Below are 12,245 nucleotides of genomic sequence, written 5' to 3' on the forward strand. Positions count from 1 at the left end.
AATAAAGAAACAAAGTAACAGCAGCTAAAACCTCCAGTTTGACTCAGAAGTCTGCATCCTGCTAAGACTGTTCCTTGCGCCACTTTACTGTCTCCGGTTTACCGACGGGAAGCTGGGGCGCAGAGAGGTTGAGTGAGGAGTCCCAAGTCACGCAGCCCTGGCTCCTGGAACCGAACCGGGGAGCCAGGCCGTGTCCCCCATCCATCTTCCAGTCTAGAGGGGAAGGCAGCATTAAAGAAGGGATTCGAGGCATCACAACGTTCACTGCTGCACAGGAACCGCACGGGGTGGGGGGACCTAACCCAGCTCGAGCGTTTTTATCACGGCCTTGCAGCCATTTGCCTGTTTTCACATGTCTGCTGATTTGAGGACAATAGTCGGTTCTGTTCTCTAGAAGACTGCAGGTCTGGGATTCAGAGTTCCCTTTTCCGTCTTCATTGCAGCCTTCCTCCCCTCAAAGGAGCAGGGCTGAGCATGGGAGGGTGACTTGGACATTTTCGGACACATTAAACTTCTTGAGCCACACAGTGTATATAATTTATACGTGTAATGTTCTGAAGATTTCATCTCTTCTGTGAGTCCCTCCATATAAATTATTCATGCGTTTTAATATTTCAATAAAGCCAGTAGGTTCATGTTGCTCTGAATCGCTCATTCTAATACTCAAGAAAGAAAATCAGCTTGTAAAATATTTGCTTTATTAATCTGAACATGTTGAGGGGATTTTCTTAATTGTTCAGGGTTTAAGGGTGTGATCTGAAAAATGAAAAGAAAAACTCTTTCAGTCCCTGAAGCCTTAGGTACTTTACCAGATGACCCGGGGCTACTTCCTCATACAACCCCTGCTCTGATCCTCCAGCAGCGAGAGATGCAGAGAACTCTTCTAAATGCTCACTCGGCGTAGCGGACAGATCACGGACAGGGGCAGGAAGGAGGGGTGAGGCGGAGAGAGACGGAAGCACACTCACGGCATGTAGCACAGACAGCCGGTGAGAATTTGCAGTGTGACCTGGGGGACTGCAGCGGGCTCTGTGACAACCTGAGTGGCTCAAGACGAGGGACACATGGACACCTATGGCTGGTTCATGCTGGTGCGTGGCAGAAATGAAACCAATACTGCAAAGCAGTTATCCTTCAATTAAAATTAAATCAAGTTGTTAAAAATGCTTACTTCCTAAATAAGCTTGGCTAACTACCTGACAAAGGAATGGTAAACTTTCTCACTTTAGTGGAGACAGTAACGACACAGTTGAAACTCCAAGTTTCAGACCACATTCTTCAAAGATGTTGGTTGGTGATCTTTTAAGCTCCACCCAGCAAGCACAGAGTCTGAGTTTATTTGCTCACATCATCAACATATTTGGCAAGTTATTCATTCCCTCTGTTTCTCAATTTCCTAAGCTGTAAGTGGGGGTAATAATTGCATCCATGTCATTAAGCTAATATCAAAGTTCAACTAGTCGACATAAAAACACCTAGAATAGCACTTGAGAGGTAGCAAGTATAAGCTGCCATGTGGTTTTGTTGCTATATATTCATTTCACACAAATTATCGAATCCCCACTGTACTCTCTTCCACCTGTGAGGAACGCAACAACAGATGAGACAAGACATCCATCCATCACTACACCTTCTTGTAGGGAAAATGGACAGCAAATAAACAAGATAAGTCTCGGCTTCCCTCAACGGTCATGATGAAAGGAGAAGGGGCTGGTGGGAGAGAATGCCCCCTGGGGTTCCCTCAGCTCCCTCTGCAGGCGATATTGGAGGTGGCCCTTGAACAAAGAAGGATCTGGCCAGGGGAAGAGTCAGAAGTGTGGTCGGCGTCGAGAGGGAAACGAGCCCGATGCTCTTGCCAGAACAGGTCAGCTTCTTAAGGGGCAAGAAGGCCGCTGAGCCTGGGGAGGTGGAGCAGAGCTGAGGTCCCAGGGGAGCGGGACCACGCCCAGCCACGCACACGGAGGACACGCCGGCTCCTCTGTCCACCGCAGTGAGACCCTTTGCTGCAGTCCTCCAATGCTTGCACCTGGGACATACTGCTCCTCCAGCAAGGAAATGCAAAGAAACGGGCTGGGACTAAAAACAACTGCCTGCAAGCAAAGTTGGGCCAAATTTTGGACAAAAGATACAAAGAGACCAAAAAAACCCAACTGCCATTCTGAGGAGCCTGGGGCAAAAGCAGGGTTCTGTGCATGCCCCCTGCACACACACCTTCTAAGCCACCCTGCCCTCCATCCCGGACACCCCCCCACCCCCGGCCCCGTGTAAGGAATAAGTTCGCCCGTCGCCTCAGGGAGCAAACGAGGAAGCCTGCTGTTTCTTCTCCTCCCCCTGCTGTAGGAGGAGCCCCGATAAAGCCTTACCTGAATTTCTTGTCTGGCCTCTGGTCAATTTCTGTTGATTATGGAGGCCAACAACCGCGATCAGTAACAATATTGGACAGCCACTGGGATCAAGGGAGCTTGGAAATAACATCCTTTAAGCTATCTCCTGGGCTTCCCAGGTGGCTCAGTGGTAAAGAATCCCCCTGTCAACGCAGGAGACCTGGGTTTGATCCCTGGGTCGGGAAGATCCCCTGGAGGAAATGGCAACTCACTCTAGTATTCTTGCCTGGAGAATCCCATGGACAGAGGAGGCTGGCGGGCTACAGTTCATGGGGTCGCGAAAGAGTGAGACACAGTGATTAAACAACAACAAACCTATGTCTTAAAAGACGCCCCTGACTACAGTTTGGAACCAGTGAGCAGTGAACACGTCTTTCCCAGAAACCGAGGAGAAAAGAGGGAGGGATTTACTGGGAATGTGAATTTCACAGGTGTCAGAGCTGGAGGAGACCTCGCAGGAAGAAGTCCAGCATCCTCTTTTCATAGAAAGGGGAACACACGTTTCCCCATACATCAAGCTCAGACTTGAGAGAAACATCAATTGCTTTTCAGAGCAGGTGCTGAAAAAATTCAAGATGAGGCTTGAGAAGGCAAGCTGCACCTGTGCTTCAGAAACAAGGCCCTTACTGGTTCTTTATGACCCACAGACACGTTGGCGCTTCTCCCTGAGTCTGCCTGAAATAATCCTCCAGCCCGGCATCCTGCTCACTGGCAGGCAGGGCTGTAGACACGGGCCACGTGCAGGGCCCCACCTGAGGGCAGGCGTAGGGGAAGGCAAGTCAAATACATCCAGGAAGCGTGTCCCTAGGTGAGGTCTGGGCACAAGGTCCCCACCGTCAGCCAGACCTGCGCGAGCATTCCGGCCACCCTTGGTTGGGGGTCCTGACATCAGGTCTCCAAACAGGAAAGACACGGTCTTCAGGAGAGGAGAGGAGAAAAGTGCACACCGCACTCTGCCGCAGGGCCCCTCAGAAACCGAGGCGGCGGATGGGACCTAAAGGGCCGCCTGTCGATGCCCGAGGCACGTCTTAATCCGTTACGTGGTTTCATCTGTCTCTTTCTCTAATGGTTCACTTAGCCAAACTTGGGACCAGAAAAAGATCAATCTTAGAAGATGCCCAAACTCTTTTGGAAATAAAAAAATGTTGGATTAAGTTGTTTAGTTGAGGATGGATTTTACTACTTAATTTACACTGTCTGGAAGACCACATAAATCCATGGCTGGAGTCCCCAGGAGGCAAATTAAGTACCTGGTTGAGGCACCAGCAAAGTCAGAAGCATTCATGTGGGAGATGGGGAATAAGAAATGGATATTTTACAAAACTAAAAATCTAAATAATAATTGTGGGGAAAACAGAAATTTTGTAGGACATTCATTCATGCATGCATTACTTAGGTTATTTTGAATTTCTCATGAAGTAGGAGTTTAGGTCATCATCTCCCTAGTAGTAAGGGCGTTTAAAAGGCTTAGTCTAATGGCTGCTATAAGGAGACCATGAGATGAGGGTGTAAAGTGCTTTGGTTTATTCAGAAGACCTCGGATGTTAGTGAGTGCTCGTCCAAGCTCAGCACAACATCACCCAACGCCTCAGATATATTTGCAGGTTATAGATTTAAAAGAGCTTTGGAAGCCATTATTTAATTTGATTTTCACAACAAGCCTGTAAGGCAGTGTAGACAAAAAGGCTCTGACAATTGTTGGGTTTCTAATGACACATTAAAGTCACTTTAAAAACACAAACTTTCTCCTTCACTGTAGATTTTTTAAAAGGTGGGGGCTGGGAGGTGCTTTCCTGGTGGCTCAGTTGTGAAGAATCTGCTTGTCAATCAATGCAGGAGACACAGGTTGGATCCCTGGTCCGGGAAGATCCCACGTGCTGCAACTATGGAGCCACACCCCCTCGAGCAGCCATCGCAATAAGGAGCCCACCCTGCCCTCTGCAGCCAGAGAGGAGCCCCAGCGGCAGGGAAGACCCAGCACAGCCGAAATAAATAAATATATATACATTTTAAAGGGGGAATTGTAGGGAGGAAGAACTTGTAAGTCTACTTACAGCTAATATAAATGTTAAGACAAACATTAGGAACACTTTGCCTATAGCATAGTTTTATGACACATTTTCTCTAAAATTGTTACTCTAGAGTTAACACAGTCTTGGGGATGAAGGTTGGTGTCCTAAAGTTAAGAAAGTTTGTACAGTCTAAGAGTTTCATGGTTCTGGAAAGATTTGTCTTCTTTCCATTGACTCTGAGAAAACATGGGCAGATTATCTTACTTACAGAAAAGAATCGATCATTAGCAAATCTAATTTTACGTGGAATCACTGCCCCATATTTCATTCATGAGTTTTAAATATTATGTGTCCTTCTTTGTCTTGTTTATAAAGAAAATGTTGCACATCATAGCACCTGAATAAGAAGGTATTTTTAGGTCCATAGTGTTGTTTCTTTTCTTTGCCAAATCCCTCGCCTAATGTATGACTCCTTTCATCAAGGCCGGGCAGGAAGAGATAGAGAATGCAGATGGGGGAAGATAGAAATAGAGATCTATTTCACATTTCCCTCCTGAAAAAGGAGACTTAACTTTCTGATTTCACAATAGGAGACAAAAACATTACCAACCTCATTACACAGACAGGTTTAGGTGACTTGCCCCAAATCCCACAGCCAGAAAATTACTGTGAGGGGATATGAACTCTGTCCCTTCTACTTCGAGAGATTTCAGCCATGCTACACCAGGAAATAGACAGTCCCCTTTAAGTTGAAGAGAAATGTCCACTTTTTACAAGTTGACAAATCTTGATACATACCTTGAAAATCACGGGATGGAACCAAAGAGAAGCCCCCACCTCGCGGGTCACTCCTCTCACTTTTGTTTGGTAAAATGTCACCATTCTTTACCCTCCTCTGTCAAGGCTGCTCCTCCCCACTCAATCTTCATGCAGGAATTTATATGTTCATTTTTTTTTTTTTCATTCATTCAAACAGATGTATAAATGCTTACCAAAAACCACATGCTCTTCTGGAAATGGGTGCTGAAGCACTGGGAGACGATGCCCCTGCTCCTGGAGCCTAAATTCTGCTGTGAGAGGAGAGAGAAGTGTGCTGCATGTGAGAGAGGGAGGAGCCAGCACAGCCTTGGACAAAGACCAAGTAGCTCCAACGATCTAAAGATGCTGCTTTCGAAGAGCAGGAAAGCCCTTGAGGGTAAGCATTTCCTGTTTCCCTGCTGTCTCCGCTTGCCTCGTCTCTTTTTGTCTCTGTCTTCAGAGCTCCCTTCATGGGCCACGGCCTTGCCCTGGTGAAGGGGTTTGCGTAACTCAATGAAGTGATGAGCCACGCCATGCAGGGCCACCCGAGATGGACGGGTCATGACGGAATGTTCTGACAAAACGTGGCCTGCTGGAGGAGGAAATGCCAACCCACTCCAGTATTCTTGCCTGGAGAATCCCATGGACAGAGGAGCCTGGCAGGCTACAGTCCGCGGGGTCGCAAAAGAAGTTGGACATGACTTAGTGATTAGCCAACAATAGCAACAGAACACATCACGGGGGAGCGTGATGTACAATAAGCCTTCAATAACATTAGCTTCCATTATCATAACTGACGGTCTTTTAATCAATCTCCACTTAACGAATCTGACAATCTCCACTGCTCCAGTAAAGCATCATGACGCATGCTTACTAGTCCCTGGGTCTCTTGTTTGCCACACACCTGTGCTTCCAATGGGTAAATTCTGCACTAACCAAGATCAGTTATAACTGCTTATGCTATTTGTTCCTGTTGTTGAAAGCATATAGATGTTACATAAAGTGGTGAATATTAGTGAAAAATAATTTTTCAATGAAAATTGAGTTGAAATATTTGGAAACTGGAAAGGGAATTCAACTAGGCTTGAGTGAAAAAAATCACATAAAATGAAAAAATGGTTAAAATATCTTAAAATAGTCTATATACATTGCTTCACAATTTCCTAATTTCCTCTTAATTAAAAAGTAACTGAGAAATATCAGTACGTGTTAAGGGTACAGTTGACATAAGAAAGATACAGAACTCAAATACTCAAAGAGAAAGTCCTTTCTTAAATAAGATTAGCAAATGAATGGAAACTTATATGTTTTCATTTAAAATAAATTCTACTATATAAGCGATTATTTCCATGTAACAGATGTAAACGTAGCAGGTAGAATAATAGTCACCCCACAATATCCATGTCCTAATTCCCAGAACGTATGAACCTTACATGACAAGGGACAGCACTGCAGACAGAATTTAGATTGCAAACCAGTTGGACCTGGAGACAGAGAGACGACCCCCAGATTATCCAGCTGGGCCTAATGTAATCACTGCTGCTGCTGCTGCGAAGTTGCTTCAGTCACGTCCAACTCTGACCCCATAGACGGCAGCCCAAGGCTCTTAAACGTGGAAAAGGAAGGCAGAAGAGGAGGTCAGAGGAAAGTGATGGAAAAAAATTCAACCGGGGACTTCCCTGGAGGTCCAGTGGCTAAGACTCCTCCCAATGCAGAGAACCTGGGTCCAGGAAACTCGATCCCACGTGTTGCAACTGAGTTCACGTGCCATGACTTAAAGGTCCCTCATTCCACAATGAAGATCCTGAGGGTCGCAATAAGACTCTGCCAAAATAAATAAAGCCAAATAAATAAATAGATATGTTAAAAAGATTTAAAATGAAAACCAAAAATGTAACAGTACTACAATTAAACACAGTAGGACTTTATATATTTAAAAAAGACTCAACCAGCAGTTGCTGGCTTTGAAGATAGAAAAAGAACCAAGAGACAGGAATGTGGGCTGATTCTAGAAGCTGGAAAAGCTAAGAAAGTGATTCTCCTCTTGATTTTTGCCTGAGACCGGTGTCAGACTTCTGAACTACAGAACTGTCAGACAATAAATGATTGCTGTTTTCAGACACTAAGTTTGTGGCCATTTATTAAAGCAGCAACAAGAAACTAATACCAGAACACTAAGTCCTGGATAGTGTAAACACTTGCCTAAGGTTACCTGATAAACCCAGCCTTGTAACTTTAATACAGGATTCTTTCTACTATTGTCTACCTCTCTGTTAAAGGTAAAAACAAAAATGAAAAGTTACACTTTTTAAAATGCCAAATCATGTAACTGATAATTAAGCAGCCTCTATTTTATGACTGTTATTTTGGTTTTAAACTACCACTTCCTAAATGTTTATAATGTGTCAAGTTCTTTAAAGGTCATTGCATACAGAGTTACTTTCCATTCGGAACTCAATCTGTAATGCACAAATATTGTTCTCTGGTGAGGAATAAAGCCCAGAGAGTTTCAGAACTTCCCTAGAACTAGAGGTGACCCGCAAAAAATAGAGCTGATGTTTAAGCTGAGGTCAACCTAACTCAAAAACGGGAAATGAAGTGCCTTGGCCACTTTGCATACTCTGCCTCCCTCTCCCTACCTTTCCCCGCCTTTCCTGCTAGCCCAGTGGTTAAGAATCCTCCTGCCAATGCAGAGGACACGGGTTCGATCCCTGGTTCGGCGTGATCCCACGTGCGGTGGCAGAATTAAGCCTGTGTGCCTAGAGCCTGTGCTCGGCAACAGGAGACGTGACCACAACAAGGAACCCACAAACCCCAACCAGAGAAAGTCCTGGTGCAGCAGCGAAGACCCGAGGCAGTCCAAAATAAACAAATAAATACTAAAAAAAAAAAAAAAAAAATGACCAGAGCATCATGAAACGTCCTGGAGCCATAACTCACTTTAATGAACGTCTTGCAGCGTGAACAGCCCCTCGCAGAAACCTGAAACGTCTCCCTGGAGGGTTCCAGAATTTAGATGCAGGTGAGAAAACAAAGTTAGATAAAGTATCACATTGACAGAGAGGCCTCCCTTCCTAGAACTGGAGCGTTGAGAGCTTCATTTTGAAATCCAGTGTCTCTTGCTCAATTCAGTGTAAATGGCTTTCTTACATCCTCTTAAAGAAACGGGAAATATTGAATGAATTCAGCTAAGAGCTAGCACAGAGTATAAGCTATCTGCCTCATGTCGCTATGCCTATGAATGGTACCCTTTAATCACTGAAGTCTCCGAAGTGCCTTCCCTGCTTTAAATTCCTTTTTATGCTCAGTTCTGCTTATTCCCTTAGATCTCAAAAGTCTTCTTACAAGACTGAATACATTATTCGCTTGTAGTATGGTATTTAAATACCCTGTTTGATTTTTTTTCCTGCTAATCTTAACTTCCTCTCCTGAAGTATCACCTTTGCATTTCCTAGATCCAACATAAATCTAACAGGGAGAATTTTAATTTCCATAATTTCAGAGAAGAACAATACTTTTTAGAACCCTAATTTTAGTTAGAGAATTTGAAACAAAGGTCCCTGGGCATAGCACCCTCTTCCCAAGTTGAAAAGAATGGAATTTGTTTTATTAATATTTAATATTTACGGTGCACCAGCCAAGCAGACAATTCTGCACTAACTTCCACTGATACACACTGCACCCTCCTGGGGGCTCCCAATCTAGGGATCAGATTTTCCCCCGTGTCCATCCAGTTACCACAGTTGGCACACAGCCTTGAATTAACACAAAATCCACCCAAAGGGGCCAAATCCTTTTCTCTCCACCAAAAAAGATTTTTTTTCCCCTTAAAAAAAAAAAAAAGGTGAGGAAATGAAAGAAAGATTGTGAAATAAGTTACATAAGGAAAACAATTTTCTTTTTCTAATTTAAATGGTCTTCAACCCAGAAAACACACATATGTTTAAGAACTGGAGTTCCAGCCTTTCCACCAGTAGGTCCTTTTTATCTGCACCAGTATTTCTCCTGCTCATCAAATCCTCTCCAGCCATCACTGAGGGGAAGACATTTATTTTCTTTAACACTTTCCCAATCTGTGTTTGCAGCATCAATGCAAATACTTGTCAACCGGTTGTTATGTTCTTCGCACGTATCTCCCCACGGGACTCTTCATCGCCCCCTAGCCATGCTTCCGCGGGGGAGGAAAGCCCCCGAGGTCCAGTGTTTCATCACCGGCTGTGTCATCGACACTGCAAAGCCTCACCTGGTTCCCCCACCTGTGTCACATTCGGGCTTGCGCCATCAGCCATTAAGCTACACATTTCGACCCGTTCTCTTATGTCAAATCCTTCTTGTTTCTGAAAGCCACTTTCACTGACATAGGCAGATACTATTTTTGTTACTTGCAATTTCCAGGGCTAGAAAATGCTAGATTGAAAAGAGCTCAAGAATTCGCCGTGAATCACTCCCTCTTCATGTGGCGTTGCTTTTCGGTCACTAAGTTGTGTCCGACTCTGCGTCCCGGTGGACTGAACCCGCCAGGCTCCTATCCATGGGATTCTCCAGGCAAGAACACTAGGGTGGGTAGCCGTTTCCTTCTCCAGGGGATCTTTCTGACCCGGGGAGTGAACCCTGTCTCCTGCACTGGCAGGCGGATTCTTTACTGCTGAGCCCCAGGGTGGCTCCCCATCCACCCACTTCATTTACAAACTATCTTTCCATCTTTCCATTCTTTCTCCCTTCACTTCCAACTTCTTGTCCTCCCGCCCCCACCTGGCTCATCTTTCCCTTCTTCCTTCCTTTCATTCTAGAAATGAAATGTATGGAGTGACTTCTTTCTTTGTCCCAAGCACAGTCCCAGGTGCTGAAGATACAGCCATGTTCAAGGCAGACTCCTTGTCCTCACGGGGCTTACATTCTGGTGGAAAACGTGAACCTAAAGCAGCAAATTTAGTGTTCTTCTGCAGCAGTGATCGGTGTTGCCCAGGGACAGAGAGCATGAAGTCAAACAACAAATGACAAAGGAGCTGTTGGGACAACCAATTCAGGCATATGACTCATCTGCATTAAACCTCTCACAACGTTCGTTCATTTTAATCTAGAAATGGCGCAGCTAGAAACGTATGCTATGGGAATAGAAATGTGCTTCAAATACGTATTGACCAGGGTGATCGTTACAGTGCTAGTTAGCAGAGCTGTGAATGCCCCTCCTCAACCATGGCATTAGGTGAAGTAAAATATGGCACAGCCATATGTGAGCAAGTACTTGTTCAGAATCATGCTGCAGAAGGACATTCGTTGGTCTGGGGAAATGGTAACAGTATTAAGTGGAGAAAGAGAAAGGCTGGGGACTTCCCTCATGGTCCACTGGTTAAGACTCGCCTTCCAACGCAGGAGACGCAGGTTCAACCCCTGTCAGGGATCCAAGCGCCCACGTGTCTCGCAGCCAAACAACCAAAATAGAAAAAGAGCAATACTGTAACCAATTCAACAAAGACTTGAAAAAATGGTCTCCATCCAAAAAAATATTTTGGAAAAAAGGCTATACCTGTTATGCAGAGTGAAGTCAGCCAGAAAGAGAAAAGCAAATATCGTATATTAATGCATATACATGGAATCTGGAAAGATGTACTGATGAGCATATACGCGGGCAGCAGTGCAGACGCAGAGAGAACATGCTTGCGGACACAGTGGGGGAAGGAGCGGGTGGGGCGAATTGAGAGACTGGCGTTGAAACACACATATTATCGCATGTAAAGTAAAAGAGAGAGCCCGTGGGAACTCGCTGTGGGACGCAGGGAGCTCACGCCCGGGGCTCTGTGACGGCCTGGGGGGCGGGGGCGGGGAGGGGGGGTTCGAGAAGGAGGAGGCGTAGGCATACTTATATAAGGCCGATTCATGCTGATGTAGGGCAGAAACCATCGCAACACTGTAAAGCAGTTTTTCTCCAATTGAAAATAAATACACTTTTAAAGAAAGGAAGGCTATAAAAGAGGATGCCTAATGTGATCCTGTTTCACATAAAATACAAAGAGAAAGCACTGGTGCAGATGAACCAGGGGCGGGGGAGGCCCATCAGCATCGCAGCAGAACTTGTCTGCAAGGAGTGGAATTAATGATTCACTCCTCCTAATTTTTCAGGTGTCCATATTTTCTTAAGTGAGTGTGTGTTCCTCATGTAATGGACCCGTTTGGTATTAACTGCCTAAAAGTGTGTGCTAAATCACAGGTCTCTATATCTCTGGTACATAGGATGCCCTCTCATTAAGTGGTGAACAAACACAAGATATTCAAAACAGGAAAGCTAAAAGATTAGGGAACTAAACTCCACAAGCCAAAAAAAGAAAAAAAACATGTTATTAAAAGTGTGTATGTGTGTGTTAATAGTTTAGTTCTAGTTGAAGGCTTGTGACGTTTTGTAAATATCATATTTAAAAAGGAAGCAGCTTGCTTCTATAGGAAGTCTTCAAATGCCCCCTCATTATAGCATACCTATGCTGGGTGGATTCTGAAAAACAATTTCAGTTGTTGAAAACACATAAATTCCAAAATTGGAAATGTGAGCTTCTCATAGTAAGAATGATAATAATGGCTCATTACACTGAATAACCCTGATAAATGCAAATTCACCCTTCAGTTCTTTCACATTTATTATTTATTACTTTCTGCCAGATAAAAATTCCTTGTATCCTAATGTTGCATTCACCCTTTACATCTTCAAATAAAGACGTATATAAAGTTCAGTTAAAATTCTGTCTCCAGATATCTAATCAGCTGCAATCTTTTCATCAATAACCTTTCAGGGATTTCAGTGTCATTCATTAGGTGGTTAGAAATTTCTGAAATCTCTTTTGTATGCTAACTTCTTCAACTTAAAAATAAAGCCTATTAACCACAGCTATCAAATAGAAGGAGGCGATTCACCCTTTGGTGTGGCACAGGGGCTCGTACAGATAGCAGAGCCAGACCGCAGGCAGAAGCAGAGAAGGTCCGCGTGCAAGAGCCGTGTCAGGCTCAAACGCATATTGTAAAGATACAGAACAAAAGGCTCAATATGATACAGTGACATCAG

At 44.5% G+C, this 12,245-nt stretch overlaps 2 long non-coding RNA genes across 2 annotated transcripts in view; both read right to left on the reverse strand.

Moving 5' to 3' along the window:
- Window positions 1-681: 681 nt before the first annotated feature.
- LOC145506928 (uncharacterized) overlaps window positions 682-12,245 on the reverse strand; it is a 31,547-nt gene continuing 19,983 nt past the window's right edge. Inside the window, exon 2 of the long non-coding RNA XR_014054448.1 lies at window positions 682-756. This is a non-coding gene — a long non-coding RNA (uncharacterized LOC145506928). The remainder of the gene's footprint in view (window positions 757-12,245) is intronic.
- On the reverse strand, window positions 5,985-11,691 carry LOC145506833 (uncharacterized). The gene is made up of 2 exons (XR_014054371.1): window positions 8,135-11,691; window positions 5,985-7,018 (listed from the first exon to the last, which is right to left on the reverse strand). It is a non-coding gene; the product is annotated as an uncharacterized LOC145506833 (long non-coding RNA).

The sequence above is a fragment of the Giraffa tippelskirchi genome, chromosome 1 (genome assembly GCF_054371585.1).
Source record: "Giraffa tippelskirchi isolate mGirTip1 chromosome 1, T2T-mGirTip1v1.2.pri, whole genome shotgun sequence".
Taxonomy (NCBI): Eukaryota; Metazoa; Chordata; class Mammalia; order Artiodactyla; family Giraffidae; genus Giraffa; species Giraffa tippelskirchi.